Source organism: Rhipicephalus sanguineus, chromosome 8 (genome assembly GCF_013339695.2).
Source record: "Rhipicephalus sanguineus isolate Rsan-2018 chromosome 8, BIME_Rsan_1.4, whole genome shotgun sequence".
Lineage (NCBI taxonomy): Eukaryota > Metazoa > Arthropoda > Arachnida > Ixodida > Ixodidae > Rhipicephalus > Rhipicephalus sanguineus.
The window spans coordinates 146,409,794-146,432,256 of NC_051183.1; the positions used below are offsets into that span (position 1 = coordinate 146,409,794).

The following is a 22,463-nucleotide window of genomic DNA, read 5'->3' on the forward strand; positions in this document are numbered from 1 at the left end:
TCTTCCGCGTCAGGGTATAAAGTGTGTTGATATTTTCATAAGGTCAAGAGAGTCTGAAAGGGTGCAACAAATTAGCCTTTCTGTTGTCGTGCTGGACGAAGAATTGTAGAACCGCCACTATGAGTAGCCCGCGGATAGCTTTTAAAATCGTATCACTGCCATATGCAGATCTGATGCATCATAACGACACTACGCTGATTTTCATTTATTACCCCATCCTCGTCGCCTCCGGCCATGCGGACACGAAGAAAAGGAAGTCATGTTCTAGGTTTCATCGACGGATGTTTCCGAGATTGAATTTAGCTCTGTTCGCTCATCTCAATTTGACTGCAAACACACGTGCAACTGATGCGTTTTATGACATTTTCAGGCTTTGTGCACTATTATGCATATTGGTCCAAGGTGCAACGCTGAAAGTGCAATGCATACCCCCACTTTGCTTCCACAGCCCTCTACGCTACAATTTCTGCGGCGCTGCCGTCATCGGCGAATGCGTCAGCGCAAGTTGTGTATATCACGATTCTGGCCTCAGTAACAACACATGACATACAGGTCTTAAGATAAAATCGGGAGGTCTGTGTACGATATCGAGTTTTCAAATAGTTTTCTTTTATATCGTTCTCAGTTTTTTTAACGTAAATTCTCATATATGCCTACCGGCGCAGTTTGGCCTAGGGGTGAGCGTTAACACTAGGTATAGATGACTGATTCGGGTTGGCAATCGAATTTTTTTAGTTTTATACCTCCGTGATAGAAAAAAAACTTCAGGAGATTCACGAGGCATTCCCCTCTCACGAAAGTGGATAGAAAGTAGTAGGTGTGCGTGCGTGACCTACTCCTTTCTCTCTTTCTTTCTTCCTTTCTTTGTTTGTTTTATTTCTTTTTCTCTTTCTTTCCTCGCTTTTTCTTTCTCTCTTTCTTACGTTCCTTTCTTTCTTTCTTTCATTTCTTTCTTTACCTCTTTCTTTCCTTCTTTCTTTCTTTCTTTCATATTGCGCAATGCTCCCTCCTAATTGTCTCCTTCCTCCAAAGCCGAGAATTGGGCCTTAATCCGCGAGCTTAACCGCGCAACACTTCAGTTGCTATAGGCAACAACGACGGTCTTGCATTTGTATCCAGGCAACAAGGAAATGTCGCAACATTAACTGACATGTCACTTAGATGCAAGATCAGATTGCCGTATCAGAAACGGCTGATCACCGACAAGCCCCGGGCCCGATCGAAAGATAATCAATTATTGGAAAGCGGCACGTACAAGTCTGCATATGAACGGCGCCCCTTGAAGAGCCGAATTTCTGTACACAGCCAGGCATTTCGCGTAATAATCCACCGCCACCACCGAAATCTAGGTCATAAGAAGCTACTATTGAAAAAGCATGGGCGGCACTGGTCCAGCCCTCATACGTTTTTCTGTGGATCGGCAGAACAGAGTGCTGTCACTTAAGGTGTCTTCTCAGCACTTTCACTTGCTGTGCACCGTCAACCCTAACACGTCCTTCTCGTACGTGCATAAATAGATGAGGCCGCTTTACAGGAAGCGGGGCAACAGATGCCTGTCTCTGAAACCTAAGACTGCATAGCTGGCACGCCCGGCACTATACACCGTTAAGCCTCGTCAAAGAAATGTGCGACAAAACATGAAGGGATGAAAGACTGACGCATGGAGAAATGGGTGATAAGATAGCAAGCGCGCCACGCTATCTCATGCAGCGCAGCTTGCCTTGTTTGCCCAAAAATTAGACCGGCAGTTCAATCCTTGTTGTAGCTTGGACATCTTAAGCCGCCATTAGTTACCGCCTGTCTCGTAAGCCAAGTTCTTAGTCTGATGTACTGTCTCTCGCGTAAACACTCATCGCGGGCGGCGGGGGTTTTAACATAACGGTGCTGCATGCCTGCTAGGCGGAGATACGGCGGCGGGCAACACTGTGGGTTTTAGAGGGCGTGATCCGCTTCCGAGGATTTTCATCTAATTTGGCTCCCGCATACCGTTCTGGCGCTCCTCTATACGACACACTCATAAGTCGCAGTGTGGTAACTGAATCGCTACGCCGCTGCGCTTCTGCTTTGTGATATTTTGCAGTTCTCTTGGTGCATGCATTTTGTTCGGGAAGCTTTTCAGTAGCCTCCGATAGCGCTCTTCGATGGCGCTGTATGTCTTAGTTGTAAGTACAGCAGAAGTCAATGCCAACACTAGCCTACCGGATTTATTTCACAGCAATCGATTGTCAAGAATTCTCCACACTGTTTCTCTTCGAATCGTCTATGGGTCTCTCCGCAACCAGCACGCTGGATCCCAGATGGCAGCGCCCCGGCATTCGCTCGATATCGAAGGCCGAGGAAAACATTTTCTGAGCGACCACGTCTACACTCGCCAAAAAAGTAGCAGAACAGCAGAAACGGAAACTAGCTTGAAGTCAGTGAAGCGGACGAATTGTAAACAGTCTACGCCTACGCTCGCGGTGCGAGTGCCGAGACGAGGGAACAACTCTCCTATCACTCTGTACCACATTGCTCTCACCTAGCGCAGTGACTCTTCCTGAGAACGGCAGCCGCTTTGCATCGCGCGATAGTTTCAAAGTGTTTGTTCTCTTTTTTTTCTTTGCCTCTAAGACGTGTTTTCTAATATTGGCCTTGCAAGTACGATTGATTACAATGGCGCAAGTAATTCTACTCTTGGTCGCGAAAAAACCAGCGCAGATTGACGACGCAGACAAGAAGGAAGCACTGCTCTGATTACAATTTGTTCTGCTCATGCCGCTGCTCGTGAGATACATACATCGAGTGATCTGTAAACGTCGTATTTTGTTGTACCACAGGATCACAGAAGAATACGTGCCTGAGACAGCTGCTTAAGACGAATAAGTTCTATTGTTCATTTTCGATTATTTACAATAAACATTAGTTAGACCGATAGTCAGTTGCCAGTAGACTGCTCAATGACGAAGTTGATGTTGCGAGCAGCAGTAGTTTAAGACATGCAACAAATTCTTGACTACACTTATGTACCTTTATCCGCAACAGTAACAGTAATCGTTTGCTTGTTCAAATCATGCAAAACAATTGTGTGATAAATAAGATAGACATATTAACACTAAAAGAAATCGCTTGCACAAAAAAACTAAAGAGAACTTCAGTTTTGTCTGTGGAAAACCATTCACAAGTCATTTAATATTCCGCACTAGTTTAACGCCTATTGCGGGCAGTTCCATACAAGGACTATGTGAAGACTCCGTCGCTTCCAGCGACGTCTTAAATGAAAAAATATTTAAGCTCGGTACGGACTCTAATTTCTCTATTCATTTCAAGAGCAGAAATATTCCACTTGGAGAACTCCTGCACTAATTTTCATAAGCATTTTTAAGTGTCAAAAAGTGAATGATAGTCAAACTTTGTAAATTAGAATTCCAGCATTTGAGACTGAATCATGTAAAAAAATGCCGAAAGTAGGAAAGTTCGAAGGTATTCCTTAAATCTCAAATGCAACTAATGAGTAATTCTTCACAGAAAACAGATATTTGTCTTTGAAAGAGATATTGAAATACTGGTATTTGTTTTTTAAAGCGGTATTTAAAGCGACGTTTTTTTTAAAGCGAGTTTCGCCGTAAGGGAGAAGTAATGAACGCGATAGCGAGAGATCGGGATGTCATACGAAGCTAGTAGCTCGCTCCTTTAGTAGACACGGCCGCTGCAGCAACCTTAGTGCAAACGTTGCGATGAAAGAGAGAAGCGCGCGAGAAAAGGCGACCACACTGTGTAGGTCAAAGTGCAGAGCTGAAGGCGGGCAGCCCCACTTCGGGAAAACACGGGCAGGGTGGCGCCCTTAGTGCTCCCTTCGGTCCTTTGCGCCATCTCTCGGGCTATCGCAAACACGCCTCTGCCCCGCTGAAGCACCTCAGAGGTGTGCATCTCACGAACGGAAAATGGTGGATATAAATAGCTCGCTGTTAGTTTGCCGGAGGTTGTATACATTGTGGACGCGTGTTCGAGACGAGGAATCGCAGGTATGAATCTCTGGTCGCGCACTTCGGAAAAGATTTCTTTTGAATTTTTCTTCTTTGTGTGTTTGATATATATACATAGTCGCATTTTCTTGACTCTGGAGAAAGCATATTTTTGTGGGTGAAGCCCGATAATCTTAAAACAAGAGCAATAATGGCGCGTGGCAATATATCATCATCATCATCATCATCATCATCATCATCATCATCAGCCTGTCTACGCCCACTGCAGGGCAAAGGCATCTCCCATGTTTCGCCAATCAACACGGTCCTGTGCTTTCTGCTGCCACGTTATACCTACAAACTTCTTAATCTCATCTACCCACCTAATTTTCTGTCTCCCCCTCACGCGTTTGCCATCTCTTGGAATCCAGTCAGTTAGCCTTCATGACCACCGGTTATCCTGCCGACGTGCTACATGCCCGGCCCATATACATTTCTTCTGCTTGATTTAAACTATGATATCCTTAACCCCCGTTTGTTCCCTGACCCACTCTGCTCTCTTCCTGTCTCCTGTCTCTTAGCCGAAAAAATATACACATAGACACATATACGGAACGGCAGGGTGGCGCCGACGCCGACGGCAAAAACCCGCGAGAGCGTCCATATCATTGCTATCGCAATAAAATTGTGGCCTAATTCGAGTTTTACCCGCCAGTTTTCCTTCCTCTCAACATGATCGAGCACCAGACTACATCTAGATGACATCTGCATCTGTGGTAGGCACGAACCAAACCCGCGGATAACGTCCCTACGAGACGTCATGTCTTGACGTTATCATGACGTCGTGACGAGGCTATAATGATGCCACGATGACTTCTGAATGATGTCGCAAATTTTGTCGATCTCTGATGCCATGGTGTCAAGTTATCGCTGGGACCAGGTTTGCGAGACTTTCCGAGACATTACACGACAGTTGCGAGAACTGAACGCCTCGCAATTTCTCGCGCCAGCCTCGCGGACAGGAGCACCAAAAGAGCCCAATAAAGGGACACTAAAGAGAAACAGTGAATCGGCTTAGACCAATAAATTGTGCTCTGAGAACTCTGATGTCGTTAATTTCACCATCATAGGTTTGTTATTAGCGGAAAAATATCAAGTTGAAAGTATCAATTTTAAATTTCGCGCCGAAATCTCCCCGTGTGAATTCACGGATTTCAAAATGTATTTATCGTATTTCGGCGCCATTGGCTCAACAAAATTGCACCAAACTTGGTATGTTAAGTGTACGGCCCCCTCAAAGGACAATGTACTTCATTTTTACCGATTAGGAACTACGTAGTCCCTAGTAGGCACCGTCAAATCATGCGACGTCCCGGCGAAAGGTGTGGAAACTTCAAGGTGGCGTCGCCACGCACATTTTGTTTTTGCGCGTTTTCTCGCTTACTAAGCGTCTTCTCGCAGCAAGCGTGGTGTTTTTGGTGTCGTGAAAGAGTAATTCACTAATATGAGAAAAATCGTGTTGCTCTTTAGTGTCCCTCTAACTATGGACAACATTTCGGGAACTACCACGCGATTTTCAACAGTTCACCTTTATTATATCGTTTACTTATGACGTGTATGCTACCTGCGGTGTCAGCTTATCAGGTAAGCTGTGGCGCTGCTGAGCTCGAGGACGCGGTTGCATATTTAGCCATGGTGGCCGCGTTTTGCTGGTGGAAATTGGAGGAAACCCGGTGTGCCTAGAAATAAACACAGGTGTTGGAAGTTGACCGAATACGAATTAAGGATAGCAGCTAACTCTTTTAGCGTCGAACCTGGCGTAACTCAGCAAAACGCCGTCGTAAGGAAACGTGACCGCTGCAACGAGCGAAGCGTCCTTCGTGCTGTATTTCACTTCATGTTAAACCGAGCGGTGAGAAAAGCACGAGAGAGAGATAACAATCTTTAATGAAATCCCAGGAGATGTTAGTCTGGTTTATCGCCTGGCTTGCTACTCCACGTGTCGGGTGGTGACTAGGATATATACAGTGATCACATATACACAAAAATAATACGTACACTCAGGAACACACACACACACACACACACACACACACACACACACACACACACACACACACACACACACACACACACACACACACACACACACACACACACACACACACACACACACACACACACATACATACATACATACATACATACATACATACATACATACCAAGAGAGGAGTCATTCATAAAGTTTCGTTAAGTCCAGTGGTTCTCATAACACTAATAGCGCTGTAGTACAGTTGTATCAGCCCGGTGCGCATCTCTCTGAGGATAAAGCGCGCGACCACGCGTTGCAGAACAAAGTTCCTGCTAGAGCCAACCCCCCTTCCGCCCCCCTATGGGCACCACGCTTGACGGAAGAAGGCCGGTGCGCTTCCTCACGGCTTCAGTCTCGCTCGCTGGCGGCGCTCGCACGCTTTCACTCGCACACAAAGCATACGACCGGCGGGGCAATGTTATCGATTTGGACTTCATGTGTAACGTCATGGCGGCGCCGATGGTGACGGCGAAAATGCGGCGAGGATGTCGATATAACAATCACGCTATCGCAAATAAAGAAAGAGGGAGATAGAGATGGGTGAAGGACAGAGAGGTGCCGCACAAGACACGTGTAACATTACGGCTTGTGTGCAGGTGAGAACAGCAGCTGTACCCTTTGGTTCCCGTGTACTGAGTTTTCATTATTTATTTTATTCACGTATAGCGCCCTAATCGCAATTCCGACTGAACCGTCATGATTTGTTTAAATCAGAAATTTGTTATCTCACTCGTTTTTTTTCGCTTTGCGGACACGCTATTCGGTCGACACAAGAAATTACGAATGAAAGGGCTTAGATAAGAAGTTATATAAAATTGCTAGAAGTGATAGAAATATTGATCGGAAGTCGGGAGCGTTGCATGGTATTTATATAATTAATGCAGCCTGGAAGCGCGAACTCGCCGGTGCGGAAAATATGGCGTAAATAATCACTCGGAACACGCTTGCAATTAGGTGCCGGTAAAAGACCTCGGTAATGCCATCACCGATACGTGTAGCTTATTTCGCACTTCGTTTGAAATAGTTCGTAATAAATTGTGCACTGAAGGGTAAATCTCGATCTAACGATCAAGCAGAACATTGATTCAAAAATAAGCTTCTTAAGTGCTTCAGTGAGCGTTCACATCGTGTGTAATTGAAAGGGGGCAAATCAACCAAAGATACCCTAGCCTGAACATTTAAAAAAACGCCAGGCCTGCGCTGAAACCGCAGCACAGTCACAGCGAAAGCTGGAAGAGCGGCGTTTCTAGAGCCCGTTAAGCTCTCTTGGGGCTACAATACAAGTACACTAGAAAGGTATCCACTACGCCATAAATCACAATTTTTGTGAAGTTGGGAAGCACCTACTAAGCCATTATTCGTCATTCTGCGGAGAAGCGAGACAACTGCTACACGTCTGTAAGGCATTATGTGCACTTTGTTGACGCGACGACTGATGACGATGAAGAATTATGGCTCAGCCCTTTGTAATGGGTTGGAATCTTTAAACGGCCCACCAGTTAACGTAATTTGCATTGGGTGACGCCCGGTCACTATTTCCCTCTCCCGTCATGCTGTATAACATACGTTGACGTGGGAGAGAGACGGGGGGGGGGGGGTGGCGAAGAACTTTACTGAGACCCCGAGGAAATGGATCATGCGCTTATGGGCTTCCTTGGCAACCAATACAAGTGCACTTGCGAGAAACCCACTACGCTATAAATCAGTGTAATTTTACTGAGACCCCGAGGAAGTGGATCATGCGCTTATGGGCTTCCTTGGCAACCAATACAAGTGCACTTGTGAGGAACCCACTACGCTATAAATCATTGTAATTTTTGAGAAGTAGGGCAGCAGGCACTGTGCCATTTTTCGTCATTCTACGGAGAGCGTTGGTACCTGCTAAACGCATGTAAGGCATTATGCGCACTTTGTTGATGCTGTGCCTGATGACGATGAAGAATTATGGCAGAGTCCTTTGTAATGTGTTGGAAGCATTCAACAACCTACTCGTTGCGCAATTCGCATTGTGTGACGCCTGGTTACAGAATTCGCGTTGTGCGACGCTTGGTGCTTATTTTACTTTTCTACCATGCTATATTGCATATGCTAATGTGGTTCCTTCCCGACATGAAGCCTGTATAGGACCATTTTGCAAAGCAGTTTCAAGCACCGGCATGGCTCAGAGGTTGAATACTGGGCTCACACGCAGAGGGCCCAGGTTCGAACCTCGTTCCATCCTGGAATTTTTTTTTATTTTTTTTTTCTTATTTCGAGCGATACTGGTTACGGACACCGGCGGCGGCGGACAACTACGGCGCCAAAAACGGCCGGTGAAATGATCTCATAACAGCTTTCGCTGTAAAACAACGAAAAGAAGGTCTGAAACGAAAGGTAAAAAATATACAGGCACGTATCACAAGCGCTAACACTTGAAATGTCTGATCCATGAGAAAGCGAAAATGGTTCTATGTCATAAATGCAGCACCGCACGCGCGTTTTGTTCTTGTTAAGACGACTAGCGTAGGGGGTCCATTTTGCAAAGATCATCTTATATTTCGCATTTTGAAGACATTGCCTCATAATTTCGTTATACGCTATCCATATAAGGTGGGATTGTTTCTGATGTGCGAAATAGAAGTGCGATGTTTCACCTAAATATACATCAAGAAAAACAAAAGAAGTATTTAAACAAAAGAATACGAAGAAATTCATATCAAAAACCGTGCTGTTGGAAACATATCTGACTTCCGGTTACGCATTTGCTGTCTTACAATCATTTCCGGTTTCTTAATTAACTTTCGCTTTTCGCTGTTGGCATTCAAATTCACATCCCTTTTTGACTTCGAGCCACTTCGAGACACTAAAGACAAACAGTGAATCGGTTTGGATTGATAAATTGCGCTCTGAGAACTGTATACATATATAATGTCGTTAATTTCGCCATCATAGGTTTATTAATAGAGGAGAAAATCAAGTTGAATGCTTCATTTTTAAATTTCGCGCCGAAATCTCCCCACGTGACGTCACGTGTTTCAAAGTGTATTTATCGTATTTTGGCGCTATTGGCTCAACAAAATTACTTCAAATTTTTTATGTTAAGTCTACGGCCCCCTTCAAAGGACAATTTACTTCATTTTTACTGATTAGGAACTACGTAGTCCCTAGTAGGCAGCGTCAAAACATGTGCCTGCCATTTAGATTCGGTTTCCTGAAGGAAAGAAAAAAGAAGTAGGGGTCAACAAGTGCAATAAGCTCAGAAAGCAAGAAATGAATAAAAATGAGAAAATACAACGCGGCAATTTCAAAAATACTAAGAAAGATACACAGCACTGCCTTTTTTGGTCTCAATTCAGTTAGTGGGGTGTATGTACATATTTTCGTCTCATATATGCTCGGAGCTGCCGAACCGGCACGATGGTATTATATTTATTGAAAAACGAAGCGGGTTGTTTCTAGTACAGGACATAAGGCAGTAGGTTTTCATTATTTACCGCCGACGCTCATATTTGCAAGGTGACGGAATCATTCAGTGATCAACGTGAGCATGGCGTGAACAGAAGAGTCTCTCGCGTATAATAAACTTTTTGTTGGCGTATTGCGCGAATTAAAAAAATAAAGATGATATCCATTCACACGTGCCACAGATAAACAAATGCCGCCAGCGCAGAGAGCAAACAGGGGATTCTGTTTGATATGAGGCGTTCCATTAATCTCCCCGCTTAACGTGACAATAAGATAAATATTATATGTTTCAACGTTGTACAAGTGCAGCCATCCTTTCAAGATTTTAATTATAGCCGGGTGCACTGCCTACGGCCAGGTGCACTTGTTGGCTATGAAAAAATTCCCAGCGTCCGGGAACTTTGTCGTCGCGATTTCGTGTCAATCTTAGAAGCAAATTCGTTTTGTGGTGATTTTACAGGAAAGCTGCATATGGCTAGTGAGATTAAATTCGTCCGTCCTATGTGCGGAAGAATACTCAGCTAGTTTGTGCTACATAAATTTGGAAATTCCCATTACTCACCACTGGTCCACTAAAAATGAAGAAGAAACGTTTGTTAGCGTCCTGTCAGCAATTATTTTAAGGCGTAAGTTACAGGAGAGGTCCCCTGGTAGCACTATGCGTTGGGACTCCTTTCTGCATGTAGGCGCTTTTTCTGATTAAAACAAAATTCTCATTCTGAAACTTCCCTCATAACAATATTTATTGTTAGGGTTTTACGTCCCAAAGTCACGCTATGATTATGAGAGAAGCAGTAGTGGAGGGTTCCGGAAATTCGGCCACCTCGGTTTCTTTAACGAGCACCTACATCTAAGCACGCGGCCTCCATCATTTTGCCGCCACTGAAATGAGGTCGCCGCGGCCGGGATTCGATCCCGCGACCTTCGGGTCAGCCGTCAAGCACCAAAATCATTGGACCACAGTGGTGGGTACGAAACTATTCTAAACCTTGGAGGTTTGGCGGAGCTGATTTGCTCCTGCTTATTATTTCACTCGGACTATAGTCGTATTGCTATTTTCGCCTTCAACTGTCACATTCACATCGTTCTGACGTAGTCATTTAATAGACGATTGAAAGACAGATTTAGGGAGTTATCGTGTACTTATTGTTGCTTATTGATTTAAGGATTTATCGCATGAAGGCATCGATCGCAATTCTCTTGCGATGGACTGAAATGCATCCTGCGATATTCATTGTTCTTCGAATACAAGTACATGGTCTAGAAGTAGGATGATATTGGCACTCAAGGGTGCTAAAAATGATTGGCTCTGGTGGTAGTAAGCGAGGTCAGCAAATTTATGTGCGTCTAAGCACATCCTCTTGTCAGAGATTTTAATATTTTATTTTAATTTATCACTTTTGCAGAGTTCCTGGCGCCTGTATTTTTTCGAGACGTCTCCAAGCATCGCGGCGCCTGGCATACTCTCTCTAAGACAGAATGAAAGGCTGCGGTAAGTGGAACTGGCGTTTCTGCATTACGTGTTGCAACCGGGCGTTGGACGTACATCGTCCACTGATAAAAGAAGTGTACACGCAAACCTTCTACGGGTTTTCGCGCAGTCCGATTAAAGTTATCATTGTGTTGCAGTTTGTACCTACCAAAAGGTTCAACTTACCAAAGTGTCACAATACATATAACGAATGGGTAATTGAATTCAATCGCACACAAACCTGAAATATTTTGCCCCTACAGGTTTAGACAGTGCGAGATTTCAAGCAATGTAGCAACTTCTTTTTTTCACGATAATCAGCATCTCTAATTTACCTGCGTTGATGATTTAGGTGTATTTCAGAATGCTTCTTGTTGTTATTAATCAATAAATGTCCCGGAATACTGTGTTTTTAAATTCTGCACCTGACCTGTCTGCTTCACGTTTTATTTATCACAATGGACCGTGAACCAACCTTCCCTGGCTATCGGTCCGATGATTATGGGAACAAAGTAAAGCGCTTGCACCCGCAAAAGGATGTTGCGAAGCTTGTAACTTATTTCATGAATACTTTATGTACGTATTTATTAAGTAATAATGCACTGATTAGCAAACAGTGCATCATACCTGGTGTCATAGAGTATGAGTAGCATCCCAACAACATAACAGTGCTATTGTATTGAGAGAAATTCTTTCTCTCCCTTCGCTGAAACACGAGTTGCATGCTTCCGCTGAGCAAGTACGCACAAGCAACACACGAGCAAGCATGTGCATTGAACTGCTTTTATACATCACGCGGTTCATTAAGTTTACGCGTTATTCACAACAGTGACACTAAAGCAGTTGCAGTAGTGAAAAGGTAACTGTAAAAATGGTAAAATTATGTAAACTTGACCATCCTTTTCCTATTTTCCATGCCATTAACTTAAAAATTTCAATGCATAATCTGCTCCCGTAGAAAGCTCTTCAAGAGACGAGAGTAGTACCTCAAGGCTGTTTGAGTCGTGCGCGTATCAAGCAAGATTGCCTGTCATGTATCGTAAAACAAATTGCGCTCTCTATGACGCACACGTCTATCTACAAGAAGAACGAAAAAACGGAAAAGTAAATCGTCGTTGTTAATTACTTCGCTGAATGACAACTTCGCTGTAAGGTGGCTTTCGCGGTGGCATGAAATTTCACCAGTCTGACGCAGGGCTCTCTTGCATATACAGAGGGCAGTTTATAGATGAAGGAACTCAACCAGGCGACAAAAAGCTTTCTTTTCGAATACCTCCCCACATCTGTTCCTGTCGTGCCTCTCTCACCGCCCACAATTTTGTCTTAGCGTTACGGGCCGCCACCGCCGCTTACCCAAGCGTGCCTCACTTCTGAAGCGTCGAAAAGTTCTACCTCCGGGCTTTGCCTTGTGATACGGATGGAGGAGTGTTCGTGACATTCTGCTGTGTCACGCTCCTCGTCATCGCGAAGCGCACTCGAAAAACTGCAGGGCTCTTCTTTAAGGGCGAGTACGTGCCCGAGAATATGCCAGGTACTAACGACTCCCTGATGCGGCGGGCGCCGCGCAGTTGTGCCATCGATCCTTTAGTTTCCCAGTCGAGCACTCGACTGCGGAGCGTTACTGCGAGGTTTGCCGATGGCGCGCGAGCCTTTGCTATTGTTTCAAACGGTGCCTTGCAACGATAAGCACGCGGCCGTTGCTGCGCCGAGCTGAAATATTGACACTGCCAGTCGTTGTGAACGGAGGGATTATTATTATTATTATTGAACGCGCTGAGAAATAAGCGGGCTGCTAAGAACTTTCGCTCTTTGTCGGTATATACCTTAGGGAGCCTTGTTTGGTGGCCGTTGCATCGAACGGCATTTGTTCGCTCCTCGAAGACGAAGCGGAGAAACGAAGTTGGTTCTTCCGCGACACTGCGTAGACGAAGAACTCTTGTGCACTGGTGTTGGTTAAGGAAAGTAACACCCAAGTCAGCGAGAAGCCCTGCTTATTTTTGCTAGTATTCTTTTCGGTACCGGAACACTTTCTCGAGGTGTTGACGGAAACGAAACGTCAGCAGAACGTTGATAACGCGAGAAGCGTGTGTGCTTCGCGATGATAACTTGTGGAAATAACAATCGGATTTGCGCGCAACTCAGCGACTCCTACGTTCAGGCCGTTATGATAGCACGACGGGCGGCCCTTGGATGGATTTCGAACGGGCCTTTCCTTTTTATTCTTTTGAACATGAACGCTACGATACGCATTCAAAAAAGAAAATATACTTCAGGCTTTATTGCCCGGCCCAGAGAATTAGTGCTCGTAATAATAATAACAACATCAACAACAATAATAGTATTCAATCAATCAATCAATCAATCATCAATCAATCATCAATCAATCAATCAATCAATCAATCATTTAACGTGCCCAGGAACAACCGTGAGGTCTTTGTGCAGGCGCGCGCAAAAAAACAATAAAAATAAACAATGCAATACAGACAGTTTTCAGAAATAAAAAGAGCAAAAACACGTAGACAAAGAGAAATGAACACAAAAGGGGAGGAGTAAAATAAGACAACATGAGAAATATTGAAGGGGAATAAAAAATTAGATTGCATATATACAACTATGCGGAAAGACGGAGAAAGGAAGACTTTGTACATTGTGCCATACTATGTCAAAACAGTGCAAAGCTCGGATATAAACAGTGATTGTGGACTATGAAAAACGTCAAGATCAAGAAAATTAATATTATAAAGACTTTGTATTCTGTGAACGGTAGAGTGTTGGAAGAAGCAGGCGGCTACATGAAACGGTCTGTTCTCTCTGGTTAACTTACGCGGAATTCGAAAATTAACACAATTGAGAAGTACAGGGCAGGATATGATACCGTGGACTAGCTTGTAAAGAAATAAGAGATCAGAACGATTTCGTCGGCAGTGAAGTGATGGCAGTGATAATGATTCAGCAGTATTTGAACGAGCTCCAGAGTCATTTTTAGCAAAGCGATGGTTATATATGCTGAGTAATTTTTTCTGGACTCGTTCAATGGTGTTACGGCTGGATTGAGCAATGCCATTCCATATCACGGACGCATACTCAAGTTGTGGAAGGCATATTGCCGTGTACAATTTGTGTAGGGCCATGGGAGACCTGATTTCTCGAGATATTCGACAAACACATCCGAGAGAACGAAGGCCCCGCATAGCAGTACGCTTAACATGAGAAGAAAAGTTTAACGCGCTGTCAACAACAACACCAAGATCGCTGATTTCATAAACCTTGCATAACGACACAGAATTGACAGAGTATTGAAATGACACGCTAGATGTTGTGCGAGTGATAGACATGAATTTTGTCTTTGAGGTATTCAGAGAAAGGTTATTGCCGTTGCACCATTCGGAAAAAGAACACAAATCTGACTGCAGCAAGCGACAGTCGTTAAGTGAATGAATTTCCTTAAAAATCTCGATGTCATCGGCATACAAGAGGAAAGAAGAATTACGAATGGCGGAAGAAACATCATTAACGTAAATTAAAAATAGGAGTGGGCCTAATACCGCTAGGGTAGCTGTTTGGGCTTGTTGGTTTGGCATGACACAGGTTGAAAGGCGGCTACATGAATTTCTACATCATTTCTCCGCCTTCAAAAAGTAAACTAGCAGTTATTCCGTACATTCACGGTTTTTCACACCGTTTAAAACGTATCGGTGAACGTGCAAGCGTTAGAGTTGTTTTTTCTGCGCCAGATAAACTGCGATCTTTGTGCAGATTGACTAGCGTGTGTGCCCCCAAGAATAGTGAGTGTGATAAGAAGCACAAAAATTCTTTCGTTGACTGCGCAAAAGGCACAGTTTATCAACTGCCTTTGACTTGCGGTAGCTATTATGTTGGCCAAAGTGGACGATGCCTTAATGATAGGCTCCGGGAGCATCGTTACAACGTATCCGAGATGAGAGGGGGGTTTTTAGATGCACACTGTAGATCTTGCACTGTTATGACCACGTGTGACCCGTCTTACGACGAGTGTTCAGTTGTGAGTAGAAATAGAAATAGGCTAACCCGCGAGATTATTGAGGCGGAGTTAATTGATAGATTACGCGACGCATGTGTATCACAACCGTCTATTGCTCTTTCTAGGAAAGAATTATGTTTCTTGCGTCGGGAGATGAATTTTGTGCCGACAGCGCACACGTGATGTCTCACGGCTTCCGTGCTATATATGTGGTTGCCTGGTTCCGAATAAAATACTGTTGTAAGTCAGCGCTCGTGTGTGTCAAGCCTCTTCTCTGTCTTCGTCTTTTTTTTTGCGCTTTCAACCTGTGTCATGCCTAATACCGACCCTTGAGGGACCCCACTAGTCACATTATACAAAGAAGAGGTTTGGCCATTTACGGCAACATAACAAGATCTATTGAGCAGATAGCTGTGCAAGAGATTCACAATCGACAAGTCAACGTCAAAGTGTGCAAGTTTAACCATAATCAGTGTGTGGCTGACTACGTCAAAAGCCTTGCTCAGGTCACAGTCGATTACGTCAACCTGTCCTCTCTGAGAAATAGGTGTGGAGATCTGCGTCATAAAACTAGCAAGATTTGTGGTAGTTGAGCGGCCAGCAAGAAAACCATGTTGATTTGGAATCAATGAGTTGTTCACACCAAGAGACAATATTTTGTGAAGAGCCAGTTCGAAGATCTTTGATGTGGCACATAGTAGAGAAATCGGGGGATAATTAGAAACATCTGATTTAGAGCCCAACTTAAAACTGGAAAAACAGGAGCAGTTTTCCACATGCTAGGAAATGTGGAAGTGTCCCGGCAGTTATTAAATATCGTAGTCAGTACTGGGACAAATATACTACCATAAGCTTTTAGTATGGTGGAGGGGATGCCATCTGGGACACATGATAAGGATGGTTTTAAGCGCTTAATGCATTCGCTGATAAGATTTTCATCCAGCGACAAAGCACTGGATGAGCTAACTGCCTTGGACTGCTGACTGATATCAGTGCTAGAGTCTGAGATCTTATAAACGGATGAGAAATGCGTGGCAAAACAGTCAGCGACTGCATGCACTTCTACCCCATTTGAGTCCAGTAGTCTGAAGGACTCTCCGCTTTTGCTGGACCGTTTACGTACATACTTCCAAAACTCAGCCGGTCTTTCAGAGGCGCTTTTTAACACGAAAGTGTTTTATGCCGGGGTCCACCAAGTACATCCGTCACGGATATGACGTTGATAAAATGGACGCCAACGGGTGAGAAAGAAAAAAACCAAGAAAAGCATACCCCGCTGGGAATCGAACCCACGACGTTGCGGCCGCGGCGGCAAGCGCCCGACGCCTTACCGAGTAAGCTAACTCGAGAGATGCTAGACACGGCGCGAACGCGCCTTATATCTTTCACACATTCTCTTTCGCGACGGGCGGAGCGGGGCGGTGCCGCCGTCTGTGAGGTGTGACAAGAAGTAATGCTTCACGATCGACACTTACTAGCGCTTCCTCCGAGATTGCAGGCGATATCGGAGGTAATGGTTAAAGCGTCTCGATACCAGAGAGGTAGACTGGCCGCGCTGGCGTCGCCGATGCACCCTTGACGCAGTTAAGTTCTTTGCCTTTGGCTTCGTGTTAGCGTGCGTCGGCTCATCGGAGTAGTGCAGTTTCCCCGTGCACCAACGGGATTTCTCCGCGGCCGACTGCTTCAATTGTGAGAGCACCGACTAACAAAACTGCTGCAATATGCGTTGTAGAAAGGACGCGATTTCGACGGGCGAATGTCGTGCCTTGGTGGAGCGAGAGCCGCGCCTGCGAGACAGAGGCCAGCGGGACGCACGCGTTTGCGGCTCAGGCTACGAACCTCTACCTCCCGTGTTGCTGAAGCGCAGTGTGTGTTATGTATGCATGAGCACAGGCGTCGGCTACCCATTACTAGAAAGCGCACACCGTGCCGTTTCTCTCATTAATTGACGACGCTTTGAAGAAGCGCATACCGGGTACCAGTGTTGATTATGAGCTTGTTGATATCATCCTTACGCGGGATTCACGATTCGCTGTGTCCAAATATATGTTCACACCGTCAGCTACCACAACGGTTTAATAATGATCATGGGCGTTAGTCGTCGCGATAGACATGCTGTCAACATGGGTGCATCCACGTCAAACGGTGCTATAGCTGCCAAACACGAATAGACGTTGTACAAGCTCTCATATATCACTACACAATAAGCACTACTTCTGTGAAGACACGTTTAACTTTCGTGTTATACCGATTCCTATGACGGAGGGATCAGCCATGTTTTTTTTCTAAGAATTGAATGTACGAACTATGATCCCGTTTATATAGGCGTTTAGAGAGAGTTCGAAAGAAGCTGAACTCTTCCTTCCACTCTCTGGATGGAGAACATTTAGATTTCCTGTGTGCGTGATCTTTATGCTTCAGTGCACTGATAAGTTCAGATGAGAACCAGTGGGGATATTTACGTTGTTTAGGTGTATACTAGGGAATAAAATTAAGCATGCTGCTCAGTACAAGCTCCGTAAACCGATCAACCTGGTCATCAACATTTGGTTTGTCAATAACCTGTGACCGCTTAGTTTCCACAGCGCGACTGGACGCGGACGGAGAAGGAACACGCAAACACACACACAGCGCTGACTTTCAACTGGAATGTTTATTTTTCATATGCACGTGACGCTTATATAGACACACGCGAGCAGGTGCACACAAAACAAGAAACAAAAGCAGGACCCAAACGCGCATGTTCTGCCGCAATCACAACCAGTTGCCACCAACCTAGAGTGACGCATCCAGATATCTCTTTTCCTTATCTGTTAGAGACAAGGATGGCATGCTGACACATGTATCATTCATTTTATCAATTTCATACGCTTCAATAATTTCTCTAGTCAATCGATCTCTTGCCCTGTTGAGAATACTAGTTTTATCAAAAATTGGAAAACAGCCACATCTTTGGCAGTGAATGGCAAGGTGTCCGGAAATAACTTTCGTGACATTGTACTTATGTTCGCGCAACCTTTGATTCACACACCGGCCGGTCTGGCCAATGTACACACGGGAACATGACAGCGGGACGGAATAAATAACGTCTTTAGCGCAGGCAACATACTTCTCCCTATGTTTAGTGGAACACGAAGCATTTTCTTTTTCCCTTTCGGCGTTCACTCGCCTGCAAAGTCCCTGCAGTCGCACGGGCGCGGAAAAAACAACGTCCACACCGGACCTTCTCGCAATCCTTTTCAGGTTGTGAGATACGGTGTGGATGTAGGGCACTACTGCGAGCTTTTTCCTTCGAGTGTCACTCTGATGCTATGAAATTGATAAAATGAAATTGATGCGTATGAAATTGATAAAATGAATGATACATGTGTCAGCATGCCATCCTTGTCTCTAACAGATAAGGAAAAGAGATATCTGGATGCGTCACTCTAGGTTGGTGGCAACTGGTTGTGATTGCGGCAGAACATGCGCGTTTGGGTCCTGCTTTTGTTTCTTGTTTTGTGTGCACCTGCTCGCGTGTGTCTATATAAGCGTCACGTGCATATGAAAAATAAACATTCCAGTTGAAAGTCAGCGCTGTGTGTGTGTTTGCGTGTTCCTTCTCCGTCCGCGTCCAGTCGCGCTGTGGAAACTAAGCATGAACAACCAACTAGCCCGCCAACGCACTTTAACCTGTGACCACTCAACGGTGGACAAGTGATGATAGAGGCCCGTGTAATCACCTCGCTTGAACGCAAATCTTGGAGATTTGTTTACGTAACTGCTGTAGCTCGTTGTTTCGGCTGATGCAGATAATCTTACGTTAAGTGGTGGGTGGAATTTGTCCGGACGTACAAGAGAGATGTTGGAGCGGGAAACTTCAAGGGGTTGATCGTTTGACACACACAGGTCTAAGACGTTGCCACTGGAATTGACAACTGAGTTATTTTGCAGTAGGGAATTAAACGCCAGAAAGTCCAAGAGCAGGCTGCACTTTTTCTCTATGAAATGATTGTAATGAGAAAAGGTAAGCGTGCTCCAGTCAATTCCAGGTGCATTGAAATCCCCAAGAACAATAATTATGTGCCCACTATGAGAAAATATCACAAGTTCAATAGAAGACATGACATCATGAAACGACGCAGGGGAAATGCTGGGCGGTAAATAGAAACATCCAATCAACAATTTTTCACGGCGCTCAAGGTTGATTTCTAGCCAGATCGATTCTTCGATAGTTTCTAGGTCTTTCCGTCTAACGGACTTCAGCAAATTGTCAATGGCAATCAGCACGCCACCGCCTTTCTGTTTGGTTTCACTGAAATCTCGGTCACGGCGGAAGGTGGTGTAGGTCGGGGGAAAAAAGTCCGATAAGGGAATTTCAGTGCCGAGCCAGGTTTCAGAAATAGCAATAATGAGAAAAGAAGATGAAAGATCATTAGAGATAAACTCGAGTGTCTTGGTACGCAGACCCCCAGCATTTTGTTAGAATATGTCTACGTTACACGGCACTTTCGATTCCAGGCACTAGCTCAGAGGGATGAAGCATGTCATCGCGCAGCTCCCCGCGAAATGGCTTGAAGAGGCATCCGAGGGGCCACATTGAAGGGTCATTCAGGCGTTGTAGTGTTTCCTCGTCGACTTCGATATAGAATGAAGAATATGACTGGAATGTCGTTTGAAGTCGCCGGCAGGAGATGGGAGACTTATCCAATGAAGCAATATGTTTTTTGATGTCAGCAGCAGTGGTGTCCGCGCTCAGCTTCTTAACAAAAATAGCCTTTGGCCGTTGTGGCCATTGTGGTTGTTGAGCTACAGATATAGTGGATGTCTTCATAGCTCCAAACGAGGCGGGTTTTTTCTTTCTTCCACCCTCAGTTACCGCTGCAGAAGAGGCTGTCACAGACATCACACTGACACGCTCGGACGTGTCTACATCAGCTGGCGGCGAATTCGAAGATGAAATAATTTTGGAGAGAGGCTGTTCAGAGTAAGCAGGTTGCTTGGAGGTCACAGATCGGTCAACGTTCACCAGCTCTGGAGGGATCACAGGTGCCTAATAATAATAATAATAATAATAATAATAATAATAATAATAATAATAATAATAATAATAATAATAATAATATATAATAATAATGTTAAGGTGTTTAATAGACAGCACTCAACGACAATGAGTAATGGCGACAGTCACGGCAAGGCACGAACTCCATGCGCGAGCGGCGTTCTTTCTTCAAGCAACCAAAGAGGATGACCCACTAGAAGGCGCTGGAGAGGGTAACCCATTACCATGTCCCAAGGCTTCTCTACAATTACCCCGGGTACGAAAAGGGAGCCGTCCGGCGACCTAACAGCTCGTCACTATGAGTGGGTCATAGTAGGCCTTGAGGCGCTCCACGTTGACAATGTCGCGCCCTCGACGGCGCATGTCCGAAGCTGGCTCGATGGGTTCGATCAAGTAGTTGACCGGGGATGTGCGCTCGACGACCCGGTATGGGCCTTCGTATTTCGGCAGCAGTTTTGCAGAAAGGCCACTTGCAGTGGTAGGGACCGAGAGCCATACGAGCGCTCCAGGAAGGAACGTGGGCTCAGAAGTGGTGGTGCCATCGCGAATGCTCTTCTGCAGCTCTTGTTCCTGCGTCGTACATGTCTTGGCAAGCTCGCGACACTCTTCAGCGAGCCTGGCTGTGTCAGAAATAGGCGCACACTCAGATGAATCCGGCTTGTATGGAAGTATCGTGTCGATGGTGTGCGACGGGTGCCTTCCGTACAGTAAGAAGAACGGTGAAAAACCAGTAGTGCTCTGATGGGCGGTGTTATAGGCGTAGGTGACGAAGGGCAGAATGGCATCCCAATTGGTGTGATCGGCGGCGACGTACATTGACAGCATGTCGCCGAGCGTGCGGTTAAAGCGTTCGGTTAGGCCATTCGTCTGCGGGTGGTAAGCAGTAGTTTTGCGGTGAACAGCATGGCACTCTTTCAGAATGGCTTCCACGACTTCCGATAAGAAGACACGGCCTCGGTCGCTGAGAAGCTCTTGGGGTGGACCGTGACGCAGTATGAATCGGTGTAGTAGGAAAGAGGCAACATCGCGCGCTGTAGCCGCTGGGAGGGCGGCGGTTTCGGCGTATCGCGTTAGATGGTCAACAGCGACGATGGCCCAGCGGTTACCAGCCGAACTCAGAGGAAGTGGTCCATACAAATCGATGCCCACGCGCCCGAACGGACGGTTAGGGCAAGGTAATGGTTGTAGACCTGCTGGCGACACGTGCGTTGCAGGTTTTCGGCGTTGGCAATCGAGGCAGGAGCGAACGAACTTCTGCACGTAGCGGTACATCCCACGCCAGAAGTATCGTTGTCGAATGCGGTGGTAAGTTTTGGATACCCCAGAGTGCGCGCATTGCGGGTCGGAGTGGAAGGCCTCGCATATATCAGAACGCCGACTGCGGGGTATCACTAGTAGCCACTGGCGGCCGTCGGCGTTGTAATTGCGTCGGTGCAGGAGGTCGTCACGAACGGCGAAATGGTGGGCTTGACGACGTAACGCGCGAGTGGATGGTGTTGCCGTCGGATTAGTGAGCAAGTCGATCAGCGAGGTGATCCATTTATCCTTGCGCTGTTCGGTAGCGATGGTGTGAACGCTGATTGAAGCAACAGCTATGTGAGATACTGTGCAGGGGGCATTGTCGTCAGGCAAGGCAGAGCGCGAGAGGGCGTCGGCGTCAGCATGCTGGCGTCCGTTGCGGTACAGCACGCGGATGTCGTAGTCCTGCAGGCGAAGGGCCCAGCGGGCGAGACGGCCTGAGGCAGGGTTGCCACTGATGTTCGAGAAAATGTCGCCAAACGACGAGCAAAAAGTCGCCAAAAGTCGCCATTTTTTTACAAATTTCGCCAAAAAAGTCGCCATCCTAGATATGTGCGGCATACATAGTAATAAAACTTTCCACTCACGTATAGCCCCGTAGAATACAGCACTATCCAAGACCCTTAAATTATATTGACGTTTCTCAATGCCAGTTGTATCGCCCGCTTCACCATGGGAGTGCATGGTGCTGCTTCTCCGACTAGCCGCAAGATGTGCGTGGTGGGGCAAGGGTGAATGAATGAAGCGCTCATGATATCCTTCCATCCCTGTCGGCTCGTTTCAAAGGTAAAAGTGTGGTAAACCTTGGGCGAAAACCGTGAAAGTGCTGTTTGTAGACAGCTTTACGTACCTTTATATGATTTACAAGGATTAAAAGGTTCATTGACGGTAACACGACAGAATTCTTGCAGGAACCGATCATTAGTGAGACTTACACTTTTTAAGTGTGAACAGATATGATAAAGGATGCCACCGACCCTTTCTTATAGTCACTTATATCTACACGTGTCAATCTGATGCGTTAATAATGAACAGGTAGACAATGTAGAATGTTTATAGCAATTGTTATATTATTGTTATTATTGTTATATGTTATTGTTATATAGCAAATAAGCTAAATTGGGGGTACTGCAACAGTGAATAAGTCGCCAAGCTATTCAGAACAGTTGGAGC

The 22,463-nt window shown here is 45.5% G+C and overlaps 1 protein-coding gene across 1 annotated transcript in view; it reads left to right on the forward strand.

Moving 5' to 3' along the window:
* The window catches only part of LOC119402385 (uncharacterized), a 736,276-nt gene that overhangs the window by 123,785 nt on the left and 590,028 nt on the right, over positions 1 to 22,463 (forward strand). The window contains exon 2 of the mRNA XM_037669521.2: positions 10,886 to 10,971. The gene's annotated coding sequence lies outside the window, so the exon portion shown is untranslated. The remainder of the gene's footprint in view (positions 1 to 10,885; positions 10,972 to 22,463) is intronic.